This window comes from Nomascus leucogenys, chromosome 4 (genome assembly GCF_006542625.1).
Source record: "Nomascus leucogenys isolate Asia chromosome 4, Asia_NLE_v1, whole genome shotgun sequence".
Lineage (NCBI taxonomy): Eukaryota > Metazoa > Chordata > Mammalia > Primates > Hylobatidae > Nomascus > Nomascus leucogenys.
The window spans coordinates 119,145,362-119,158,850 of NC_044384.1; the positions used below are offsets into that span (position 1 = coordinate 119,145,362).

The 13,489-nt window shown below is 42.9% G+C and overlaps 1 protein-coding gene across 1 annotated transcript in view; it reads right to left on the bottom strand.

Annotated features, from left to right (window-relative positions):
* The window catches only part of CMTM8 (CKLF like MARVEL transmembrane domain containing 8), a 131,426-nt gene that overhangs the window by 66,824 nt on the left and 51,113 nt on the right, over positions 1-13,489 (bottom strand). The window lies entirely within an intron of this gene.

Consider the following 13,489-nt stretch of genomic DNA (forward strand, 5'->3'; position numbering starts at 1 on the left):
AAGATAAAAACAAAAACGAAACACCTGAATCTAATCCAAAATGTTTGACCCTGTCACCACATTAAGAATGAGCTGAACTCAGACATTTTGATGCACCAGAGTTCTCAAAAATACTAGAAATATCTCACTGATATGATAACGGCCTTGAAGATTTATGCAGATACGAAATGAATTCCAAGCACAGCATTAAAGTAATCTTCATAACTTGTTAACACAACTGCTCTCAAGAGAATGTTGAGAAATCTTGCCAGGAAAGGCCTACAGTTCCCACCAAGCAGTAACTATCAGCAACTTAAGAAGACAAAGATCTTTTTTAAAAACCTTACTTATTTGCAACCTACATTTGTTTTAGATCCTAGACGCCTGCAATTTGGACATTCAATTTAGAGTTTATGTAATAGTGATCAAAAATGATTTGCTTGAAGGAAGGGAGAAAGCTGTGCAATCGGGCATGTGATTGTAAGAGCTGGGGGTCAAAGAGACAAAATTGGTTTAATAAAACAAAATGGGGCCACCGGGGCATTTAAGTGTGAGACCAGGTCTCTCTCCAAAGATAACAAAGTTCTACATCTAATGCCCCAGGGTTCCTTTGTTCAAATTCAGCCAATCTCTTCATGCCTTGGGTCTTAAAAGATCCTGAAGTTACAGACAAAACTTGGTGTGTATGCGCACAAGTTTCCAAGGAGAGGGACCTTAGCTTTCTTCTTTTCTCAACAGATCCCTCACCTCCTCAAATAGGTGAAAAACCCATGCCTTGTGAAATTTGCTCCAATCTCTTCTCTGGGCTTGAAAAATCCAGGCAATTCCGAGCACTCACAAGTTTACTTCTAAATTCAAAAGGGCCCCTGATTCCTTCTCTTCTACTTCCATCTGTCTCACCACTGTTCCAGCTTTGTCAGGGGGCCAATCGCCTTTTGGGAGCCTTGTTTCATCTTATCCTCCCTTAGGCAAGGAAATCTTTGCTCTCAGACTTAAAACTAACTTTCAACTGGAAAGTGACCTAAGATGTCAGGAACAACCATAAACTGAACAGCATACAGAGGCAGACAATTCCATTTTGTACTTTTCTATCCAATGCTGTGCTACTTGTTCCAATAAAGAATTAACTTCAAGGTAGTTATTTTGTGGGGGTATTTTGTTTTGTTTTTGAGACAAGGTCTTTGTCACCCAGGCTAGAGTGCAGTGGTGCAATCATAGCTCACTGAATCTCCAATTCCTGGGCTCAAGCAGTCCTCCCACCTTAGCTCCCACCTCCAAGTAGTTATGACACATGCCACATTCCAGCTAATTAAAAATTTTTTTTTGTAGAGACAGGAGTTGCCCATGTTGGTCTCCTGCCTTGGCCCCCCAAAGCGTTGGGATTACAGGCATGAGCCACCATGTCCAGCCTCCGCTATTCTTCAGAAAAAAAAAAAAAAAAGTCAGCAATCAGTGATCACTCTTAATTCCACCAAAAGGAATTTGGGTCTATTCTATTTTTGTTGCAAACATTTTAGCACCAGAAGAATATTAATGACTATGAATTCAAGCTTTTCATTTGACATATGCAAAAACAAAAGTACTGTGATTTACCCAATGTCACATGGCTGGTTAGCCAGACTCGAAACGGAAACCTCTTGACACTCAGTCCAATGTTCTCTGACATCACCTGCCTTTTCACACCAATGCCCTCTGAAAAATACTATTTTTCTTTTTTTTTGTTTCATATCAATGATAAGAACTGCTGGATGGAAACCAAAATCATTCGTGGAAAACTGTATGAGATTTCAGGAATCCCCAGTGCAATGTCACCAATGCCGGGAGGAGTCACACTGCAGCTTGATAAAGTCCAGGTAGGCAGAGGACCCCTCCCAAGGGCTGTGTCTCCCCATCCCTCTTCATCTACCACTCTCCCTTGACCACTTTCTGCACCACTCGTAGGAGGGAAAGATAAGGTGGAATCCTTTTGCCCATATATTGAATGATTATTTAATTGCCCTGTTTCTAGTTTTAAAAACAAAAGGATAGAAATTTATATATTGTTATTTAAAATGTCTTATGTTGCTTTATATATATATATATATATATATATATATATATATATATATATGGCTGTCAAAGTATAATTTTTTTTTGGAAAGGTCAGCTCTTGACTCATATAGAGTATGCATATGCCAAAGATTCTGTAACTTGATGAGTTTGTCAAACAGAATGACAAAGCTGGCTCAAAGGTGGATGGCACAGAAACCTAAGTAGGGCAAAAAATCTGTGGAAAGATGAATGCTGGGATAAGGCTGGAAACTTAGAAACAAACCTGGTTAATGTCCTACCTGGCATATAGCAGTACCCCGATGCTCCTTTTCTGCCATGAGAAATCCTTCCCATCTTAACTGGACAAAAATCATTTGCAATTTATTAATCTCAGCCATTTGTTTTTATAAGACCTGCAAGTGAAGGATGATTTTTGTATTTTTAAATGGTTGAAAAAAATTAAAAGAATTTTTTTTTTGAGATGGAGTTTCACTCTTGTTGCCCAGGCTAGAATGCAACGGGAAAATCTTGGCTCACCACAACCTCCGCCTCCCAGGTTCAAGCAATTCTCCTGCCTCAGCCTCCCAAGTAAATGGGATTACAGGCATGTGCCACCACGCCCAGCTAATTTTTTGTATTTTTAGTAGAGATGGGGTTTCTCCATGTTGGTCAGGCTGGTCTTGAACTCCCGACCTCAGGTGATCCACCCCCCTCAGCCTCCCAAAGTGCTGGGATTACAGGCGTGAACCACCGCGCCCGGCCTAAAAGAATATTTTATAACATAAAATGAAATATGAAAATGCTATGAAATCCAAATTTCAGTGTCTCTAAATCAAGTTTTATCGGAACAGTGTTAGGGCTCAGAAGACAATACCCTAAAGTAAGGGCTCAGAAGCAGTTTTTCTCCGACCTTCTCCTGCTTGCCTCTCAGCCTCATTCCCCCTTTCCCCCCAAAAGGCAAGCACAGATATTAGAATCCCTCTTCCCCAATGGAGATCATGGAAACCAAAACCCTTTTGCCCAAAGCCAGCCATAAAATCTAAAAATTTCCCCTACTTTTCTGCATAAGAATTGGCCACAAAGAAGTAATCTGATCGACCTTGTTTGGTTGTAGTTCATAAGACCCCCATTCCAGAAAGGGTCCTGCCCCATACCTGGAAGGAAATTCTGCTGCAGAGAGTCCAAGAAGAATCTGAACAGACAGCCCTTGCTGGGTTCCCCTGCTCAGCCTATTAGCATTAGATCACACCCTTTTGGTCCAACCACAGTTCCACACAGCTATCCATTCATCATCAAACTTAAGCATAAAAATGGATAGCTTCCCCTGTATCTTTGGGTCTTCGATCTGAAGACTCCTGTGTCACATAAAACTATGATCAAAGAAATGTGTTATGCTTTTGTCTGTTAACCTTTTTGTTATAGAGGTGCTGGCCATGATTTTCATGATGGAGAAGAAAGGCATCATCCCTTTTCAGCACCTATAGTGGCTGTATCCATTCAGTTATGTATTACCCGTGGCTGCTTTCACACTATGATGGCAGAGTTAAGCAGCTACAGACAGTACATATTTTGGTCTACAAAGCCCAAAATATTTACTATCTGGCCGTCTGCAGAAAAACATTGCTACGTTTTTCCCTAGATTATCAGATGATCTTTGCTGGGTTTGTCAGACAATGTTCTAGTAGGATATTAAAAGGGCACTCAGTCATCTTCTTGAACTTTTTTCTAAGTTTCAAGTACATTTTTCTTGAAGACCATAGTCAATGATAATTTAATTATAAATTTAAAAATAAATAAGACTGTAACTGAATCATTTGTAACTCAAAGGATAAATGCATGAGAGAATAGATACCCCATTTTCCAAGATGTGATTATTACGCACTGCATGCCTGCATCAAAACATCTCGTACCCCATGTACATAAGCACCTACTATGTAGCCACAAAAATTAAAAAACAATTTTTCTTAAAAATGACCTAATACCAGTTTATATTTTCCTCTTGAATCAATGACTCCTATAAAAGGAAAGTTGATCTCTGGTGTAGAGACAGCTGAGCTAAACAGAATCTTGGCATTTCAATGGTTAAACCAAGTACTTCAACAAGTTTATAAAATACAGAGTAACTTAAGCCAGTATTTTCATTGATTCAAACCAAAGGTCCCTTTTAAATTCTTCTCCAAAAGGAAGGAGTAGAAGGAAGAAAAATTAACATTTTGAAATCATGCCTTGAAATTTTCTCACCTTACACTGTATGATAATACAGGTTCTAGGCCCATGGGCTGTTTTCTATGAAAATATGTCAGGACTCTTTGAGGTGTGATCCCAAGAGGGATTTGAAGCAGCAATCTAGGCCGGGCACAGTGGTTTGTGTCTATAATCCCAAGTCTTTGGGAGGCTGAGGTGGGAGGATCATTTGAGCCCAGAAATATGAGAGTGGCTTGGGCAACACAGCCTGGACCCCTGTCTCTAAAAAATATATATATATATATATATGTGTGTGTGTGTGTGTGTGTGTGTGTGTGTATGTATGTGTGTATATATGTATGTGTATGTGTATATATATATGTGTGTGTGTATATATACACATATATACACACACACGTATACATATATATTAGCTGGGTGTGGTGGCGCATGCCCCTAGTCCCAGCTGCTTGGGAAGCTGAGGTGGGAGGATTGCCGGAGCTCAGGAGAAGGCTGCAGTGAGCCGAGATTGCACCACTGCACTCCAGCCTGGGTGAAGGAGTGAAACCCTGTCTCAAAAAAATTTTTTTTAAAAAGCAGCAATCTGATAAGGAGCTGAATGATAGGAGAGCCAAGTGAAATATGAAGTCAGGATGGTTTCAATTTAATTAGCAGAAGCTGGATATAAGAAAAATATCTAGCAAGGATCGCCCTGGAAAGAGACCAAGAGTGCTCATTCTTAAATTTTTTGAAGAGAATGAAAGATTTCAGAAAGTCAAAAAAAAAAAAAGTGATATGTTTATAGTATCTCTGTATTTTAGATCCTCAAATATTTATATAGAGTTTTTAATTAGGGGCTGGACGTGATGGCTCACACCTGTAATCCCAGCACTTAGGGAGGCCAATGTGGGTGGATTGCTTGAGATCAGGAGTTTGAGACCAGCCTGGCCAACATGGCAAAACCTGTCTCTACCAAAAATACAAAAATCAGCTGGGCATGGTGGTGGAAGCCTGTAGTCCCCGGTACTGGGGAGGCTGAGATAGGAGAATTGCTTGAACCTGGGAGGCAGAGGTTGCAGTGAGCTCAGATTGCGCCACTGCACTCCAGCCTGGGCGACAGAGCGAGACTCCAGCCACTGCCCCCCACCCCCCACCAAAAAAAAAAGGTTTTGGTTAGGAGATTAGAGAGCTTTTGTTGGAGTTCTGAGCAATGGCTGCTGCTAACGACCATGAAACCAGTTGAAGAACACAAGCCAGACCTCTTTACCTTGGTCCTTGAGTTTCTCATCATCTCCAATTTTTAAAATGTTATTCTTATCTAGGGTTCCCTCATAAACACTTCAAGTTCTTAAATTAATACTCAGCCCATTTTCCCAAATCCTTCCCACACACAAACCTTATTTTCCCACTCACAGACCTTTATTTTAAAATGCCAAATCCCCCTGAGTTTAAGAACTTTACCTTTCCTTAACTTCCACAAGCTGGTAATTAACTTTCCAAATGAGGCTGGTGAACAATAGAAGAAATTGTTATCTTTCACCATCAATGTTTTGCACAAGATGCTGTGATGACACTGCTGGGATTTCAGACAGACAAAGCAGCCTGGAGTGTCTGCGCCACCCCAAACGGGGCTGCTGCTAGCCACAGCATTCTCTGTGCAAGGCTACCATTGTATTCCCCAAGGTGAGCTTTAGTCACAAATGTTGGTTCATAGGTAAGAATGGCCTCATCAAAAGTTTAGATACAGGCCAGGTGCGGTGGCTCACGCCTGTAATGCCAGCACTTCGGGAGGCAGAGGTGGGTGGATCACCTGAGGTCAGGAGTTGGAGACCAACCTGGCTAACATGGTGAAACCCCACCTTTACTAAAAATGCAAAAATTAGCTGGGTGCAGTGGTGGGCGCCTGTAATCCCAGCTACTTGGCAGACTGAGGCAGGAGAATCGCTTCAACTCAGGAAGCGGAGGTTGCAGTGAGCCAAGATTGTACCACTGCACTCCAGCCTGGGCAACAAGAGTGAAACTCCATCTCAAATATAAATAAATTAAAAAAATAAAGTTTAGATATCCCCAGACTGTGTACATTCAAGGTGAGGAAATGATGTAATCTTTCTTCGAACCCAGAGGGCAATTTTTCTAAAATCATCTTTTTGCATCAACACATCCTAAGGGGAGGTTTCTCTCTCTGTTCAATGGCTAGACCACAAACCTTCCAGAAAAACAACCGTCCTATGAGAGCAAATACATGGGGAGGGGGTGGAGAAGGCATCGTCAGGATCCCTTATTTACAATAACGAAAATGTGGAGGTCATGGTGGACAACTCTGCTGCCCTCTACTGGCCATGTCAAGCATCATCAGCCACAATAACAGTCTGTCGCCCTGGTTTTTCCCTTTGTGGTTTAATTAGGCACTGCTCTTCCCAAGGAAAACCTGGGTGAGAGAGGCAGGAGGCCCCCACCCATGGAACCTCAGATCTGGATGGAACATCTAATGCAACATGGGCACATTACACAACCCTAAGGGGTGCCATTCCTGTGGAATACATCAACAGAGCCCTTGCACTTAAGCAATCCTGCAGCCCTAGGATTGCACTTAAGCAATCCTGCAGTCATTTAATAAATGCCCCAGAATGGTAAGTGATCATTCCACGGTCATCAGACCTGTGATGGATCAGAAGCAGGACCTGTTGCTTGCCTCAAGGGAATGGCAAAGGGAAACAAGATTCCTACAAAGGAAAACAGGTTCCGACTGGGCTGGCCCCATTGAGGAGAGCCAAGTCAGAACATGTATCCACTTCCTATTCTATGCTTCAACTATCCATCTGTCTAGCCATAACTCATTGTGCCAGGTACTCATTGCAGATACATACCACCAGATGGGAGAGACATGCCTACTCCGGAGGGGGCTGAACAATTAGGGAGATTCAGACGAGTAAACCAGCAATTACCCTATAATGCTGTAGAAGTCTGGGTCAGGTGTGGTGGCTCATGCCTGTAATCCCAGCACTTTGGGAGGCTGAGGTGGGAGGATCACTTGAGCTCAGGAATTCAAAACCAGCCTGGGCAACATAGTGAGACCACATCTTTATTTAAAAAAAATAAAAAATAAAAGGCTGAAGCAAAGAAGTCCTGATTGTTACTGAGCACACAGCTGGAGGGGCACATGACACGGACTGAGAGGTGGGAAAATCAAGGATGGTTTCCTGAAGATGGTGACATCCAAGAGAGAACAAAAGGATTTAAAGGATATATAGATATTAGCCAGGTGAGGTAGGCATGGAAACCATTACAGGCAAGTGGAATAACAGGTAGAATAAAGCAGAGATGTGACAGCATGGAGCATTCTAGGAACTGGAGGTCCAGTGGAGTGGGAATATAGGGTGGATAGATATCCAGGCAACAAACAAAGCCAGATAGAAAGGCAGGCCCCAGACCACACAGGGCCTTGCAGTCCAGGAAAGGAGTCTGAACCATAGCCCGGAGGCCATGAGGAGCTGCTAGGGGTTTAAGCAGAGGGGAGACATTAATAGATGTGGGGTTGGGTTTCCTCCATCGTACTAGGCTCTGAAGAGGTTCCATGAAGGGCAGTCATCCTTCCTGCCCCCAAGGAACTTACAGTTCCTCAACTTAACAAAATGACATATAATAGTTGGATCTATGCTTACTACTGAATCATTTACTTCTATTCATTGGGTGTCTATCACCCCAACTGAATGCAAGCTCCACAAAGGCAGGGATTTTATCTTTCCGCTGTTTTTTTTTTTTTTTTTGAGATGGAATCTCGCTTTATTGCCCAGGCTGGAATGCAGTGTCGCAATCTTGGCTTACCGCAACCTCCGCCTCCTGGATTCAAACAATTCTCCTGTTTCAGCCTCCCGAGTAGCTGAGACTTTAGGTGCATGACATTATGCCCAGCTAATTTTTGTATTTTTAATAGAGATGGGGTTTCACCATATTGCTCAGGCTGTTCTCGAACTCCTGACCTCAGGTGATCCACTTGCCTTGGCCTCCCAAAGTGCTGGGATTTCAGGCATGAGCTACTGCGCCCAGCCTGAATCCTCAGTTTTGAGATCTATGCCTGGAACAAAATATGTGTTCAAATAATTGCTGAATAAATCACCATTCACTTCCTATAAAGTTTGTTGTTTTGTTTGTTTTGTTTTATTTTTTGAGACAGAGTCTTGCTCTGTCACCCAGGCTGGACTGCAGTGGCATGATATCAGCTCACTGCAACCTCCGCCTCCCAAGCTCAAGAGATTCTCCTGCCTCAACTGCCCAAGTAGCTGGGATTATAGGTGTGCACCACCACACCCAGCTAATTTTTGTAGTTTTAGTAGAGATGGGGTTTCACCATGTTGGCCTGGCTGGTCTCAAATTCCTGGCCTCAAGTGATCCGCTCGCCTCGGCCTCCCAAAGTGCTGGGATTACAGGTGTGAGCCACCACATCCGGCCACAGTTTTGTGTTTTAAAGAATAGACACAATATCTTTATTCACTGCGTGCAAGGGCACATGGAAGGCAGGGCAGAAAACAAGAAGATGGATCTGCCCTCGAGGAGCTGATGTTTATTAAATGCCTATCTGCTGCTGCATACTTTATGTGGCTTCTCCTAGAGAAGTATTGTTCTCATTTTATAGATAAGAAAACTGAGGCTCCAAGAAGAAATTTGACCAAGGATCCAGAGATAGTAAGTGGTAAGGCTGGAATTCAAAACCAGACCTGTCTGACCACAGACTCCCACCTGGCTCTGGGCAACAGCTATGTGACTGGCAGCCACACAAGGCAGCAGCACTAAGCCAGAGGGAACGTGGAGAAGGACAAAAATGCAGCGTAAAGCACCATTGGAAAATGTTTCTTGGAGAAGAAGGCATCTGGAAGCCTCACAGGATGTGAAAATGTCTAAAGTGAAATGGAAGAGCATTCCTGACAGAGGCACAGCAAGCACAAAGACCTGGACACAGATGTGCACAGGACACTTGCCACTCAGGGAAAAACAGACTAGGCTGAGTTCACTTAGCTCCTTGTTCATGTTATGTAAGGCTGGATCAATGTTACGCAGGTTAAGAAACATGAGGCACTTCTCACCTACAGGATAGGCAAGAATTCAAACGTTTCACCATCTTGCTGGTGAGGCTGTGGAGAAATTGGCCTCTTAAGTCACTGCTGATTAGAGTACCAAAGGGCATGACTCTCACGGAGGAGAAATCTGGAGGTGGCCACCAAAATGAGATGTATTTACCCTTGATCCTGCAACCCCAGTTCTGGGATCTAACCTACAGATACACCTACACAACCAATACACCTGCACAACAGATACACCTGCACAAAGAAGAATGACACATGAACAGGCTTACTCACAGAGCACAGTTTGTTTGTTTATTTATTGAGGCAGAGTCTCCCTCTGTCACCCAGGCTAGAGTGCAGTGGCGCAGTATCAGCTCACAGCAACCTCTACCTCCTGGTTCAAGTGATTCTTCTGCCTCAGCCTCCCGAGTAGCTGGGACTACAGGCGTGTGCCACCACACCTGGCTAATTTTTGTATTTTAGTAGAGACGGGGTTTTGCCATGTTGCCCAAGCTGGTCTTGAACTCCTGACCTCAGGTGATCCACCCGCCTGGGCCTCCCGAAGTGCTGGGATTACAGATGTGAGTCACCGCACCTGGCCTATTTATTTCTTGAGACAGAATCTCACTCACGCTGTTGCCTAGGCTGGAGTGCAGTGGCACGATCTTGGCTCACTGCAACCTCTGCCTCCCGGAGTCAAGCAATTCCCCCATCTCCGCCTTCCGAGTAGCTGGGATTACAGGTGGGCACCATGCCTGGCTAATTTTTGTACTTTTAGTAGAGATGGGGTTTTGCCATGTTGGCCAGGTTGGTCTCAAACTCCTGACCTCAAGTGATCTGCCCGCCTCAGCCTCCCCAAGTGTGAGGATCACAGGCATGAGCCACCACGCCCGGCCTGAGCACAGTTTAATAGCTACAGATTGGAAACAAGTACCTAATTAACCAGAGTGGACAAGTTTGATCAATGATGGCACCTCCACGCCATGGACTGCTACACAGCCGCCAAAGTGAGGGCAGCCTCCACTGATTCAGAGATCTCTAGGATATCTATACATGTAAAAGTTAAATATATATACACACACACACACACATATGCACATATATACACACATACATCATATATTCTGGGACACATGTATCAGGATATGGATAGATGTCTATCAGGACATGGATATATATCTATCTATTAGGATATGGATATATGTCTATCAGGATATATGCATTCAGGAAGAGAAACTATGTATATAGATTGCTCAAAGAAAAGGGTGAAAATCAAAATGCATATTCACATTTGCCTCTATTTGCATAAAGCAGTGGTTTTCAACTACAGGTGATTTTGCCCTTCACAGAGCATTTGGCAACATCTGGAGATGTTTTTGATCGCCATGACTCAGGTCAATGGGTTGCTACTACTGGCATCTAGTATGTAGAGGTCAGGAATGCTGCTAAGCATCCCACAATGCACACAACAGTCCCCTACAGCAGAGAATTATCCAGCCCAAAATGTCAACAGTGCCCAGGTTGAGAAACCCGGGCGTAAAGGATAAACAGTATCCTTTGTTTATCCAAAGAAAGAGAAATAAGATACCTAAAGTTGTCATGTGTAAGAGGTAGGGTTAATGGCAGGAAGGCGGTGGAGAGCAAGATTTCTGTGTGCAGCTTTTCATAATTTTGAGCCATGTAGATGGATTACAGTCTATGCCTATTTGAAAATTGAGTTTAATTGAGAAAAGAGAAACACAAAGTTGCAACATATGGGAAACAGGAGAGGCTTTAGATCAAGACTCAGCTGGGTTTCCAGAAACTTACAAAGTGTCCTTATTTCTTGGCCCCTGTCTTATCTGTGAGGCATCTATACGAGAGGAGCTCAAGGTCCCTTTGAAATCTCCAATTTCGCAATCTCCTCTGATTTCAAGCTGCCCTGCATGATGAAAGTGGGGACAATCCAAGGTGGTGTGGGTTGAATGTGGGAGGCAGACATTTCTACCACACACAAACTCAAGCTCATGAATACCTGGATTCTTCTGAACATTTTCTCCAATAATCTCTCCTTGAAACACAAAACATTCTGTTTCCAGGCCAGGTTGTTAAAACTCAAACCACAAGGTTGATCCGGATAGAAGGTAATGAGAGCTATAGATCTGTAGGAAGAGTTCAAGTAGATATAATCTCACCTAATTTATTTTTTCAACTTCCAAGAAAATATTTACATCCTATATGCAATCACCAAGTAATAAAAAACAACAGTAATACAGGCCATGAAACTAGTCACGACTAGTTATACAGAGTGGCAGGAAAGGACTCCCCTCTAATCATACATTCTAAGAACTAGGTTTAAGGAGGCAGGGCTTGGGACCCAGCCATATAGTACCTAGATCACAGGCTTAACAGACCATACACCAGGCAGGTGCTGGGTATCTCAGGTTTTCTAGTGGGAAAAGGGCAATTCAAAAATAAGGTTTCCAGATTCATTCCTTTTTCTGGATTCCCCTGTGGCCATGCCAGAGTGGCTACTACTCATCCCTGTATTATAGCTTGGTAGAATGCAGTCTAAACTGACAACCTACCTGCTTCACTTTCTAGCTATGTAGCTTTGGATAAGTTATTTAACATTTCTAAGGCTCAACTTCCTCATTTATATAAGGGAGAAATTATCTCATGGGGTTGTTTTGAGGGGAGTAAGTGCCTAATGACTTGTCAACAATTGACTTTCAATAAATTTTCTTCTCGGCTGGGCACGGTGGCTCACACCTGTAATCTCAGCACTTTGGGAGGCCAAGGCGGGAGGCTCACGAGGTCAGGAGATAGAGACCATTCCGGCTAACACAGTGAAACCCTGTCTCTACTAAGAAAATACAAAAAAAAAAAAAAAAAATTAGCCAGGCTTGGTGGCGGGTGCCTATAGTCCCAGCTACTCAGGGGGCTGAGGCAGGAGAATGGAGTGAACCTGGGAGGCTGAGCTTGCAGTGAGCCAAGATCGAGCCACTGCACTCCAGACTGGGGGAGAGAACGAGACTCTGTACCAAAAAAAAAAAAAAAATTTCTTCTCTACTCAAACTCACCTTTGCCTCTCATCTCCCATTTATCCTACATATTGCTAGTGGTAAAATCTTGAAAATAAAATCGGCCAGGCACAGTGATTCACGCCTGTAATCCCAGCACTGTGGGAGGCTGAGGTGGGTGGATCACTTGATCTCCAGAGTTCAAGACCAGCCTGGGCAACATGGCAAAACCCCACGTCTAGAAAAAAATACAAGAATGAGCCAGGCTCGTAATTCTTCGACCATTTCACACTAGCTGCTACAAGCCTTTGCTGGGCTGTGAGATTAGCTGGCCTACACTTGGTCTAACCAGATGCTTATATAATCAGTCTGCCTTGTTCCTCTGTCATTAGCCCATGACGAATGATTGTAACTCAGTATAAATGTGACTGCAAACACGAACACAAGTGTCTAGCCTGAAATCACCCAGAAGCCCTTGGGCAAATTTTAAATTCCAGAATTTGCTTGTATTGTTAAAATAACAGAAAAATTTGTTTTTAATACTTGAAAATACAAACACTGGCCCTAGCCTGAGAAACAGCAGCAGGTTGGATCAGGTCTAAACTCCATGTTCTGGCACCAAAGTCCTCCAAAGCTGGCCTTGGACTACCTGTTTCACATATAACACATTTTAGAAGCAGCTTAATATACATGTACATTATCCATACTCATACAAAATTGTGATTTGAATTATAATTACATTGAATGTGTTTATTTAGGAACTGACATCTTACAATACTGATGCTTCCCATTTATGAACATGGTACAGCTTCCCATTTATTTAGATCTTAATCTTTCGATGAAGTTTCATAGGTTTGCTCCATAAAGGTAATATATAAAGTTTTAGAAATATTTGCAAACTGTTTATTGTTTGTGTACAGAAGTGGAATTAACTTTTGTATTATGATCTTATATTGAGCAATCATGCTGAACACTATTTTGTAAATTCTCTTGGATTTTTGTTGTAGATAATACTGATTATGCATAATGACTGTTTGTTTTTCTTTTCTTTCTTTTTTGAGACAGGGTCTCACTCTGTCATCCAGGCTGCAGTACAATGGCATACTCTCAGCTCACTACAGCCTTGACCAGGCTCATGTGATCCTCCCAAGTAGCTGGGGCTACAGGTCTGCACCACCACACCTGGCTAATTTTTGTATATTTTGTAGAGATGGGGTTTCACCATGTTGCCCA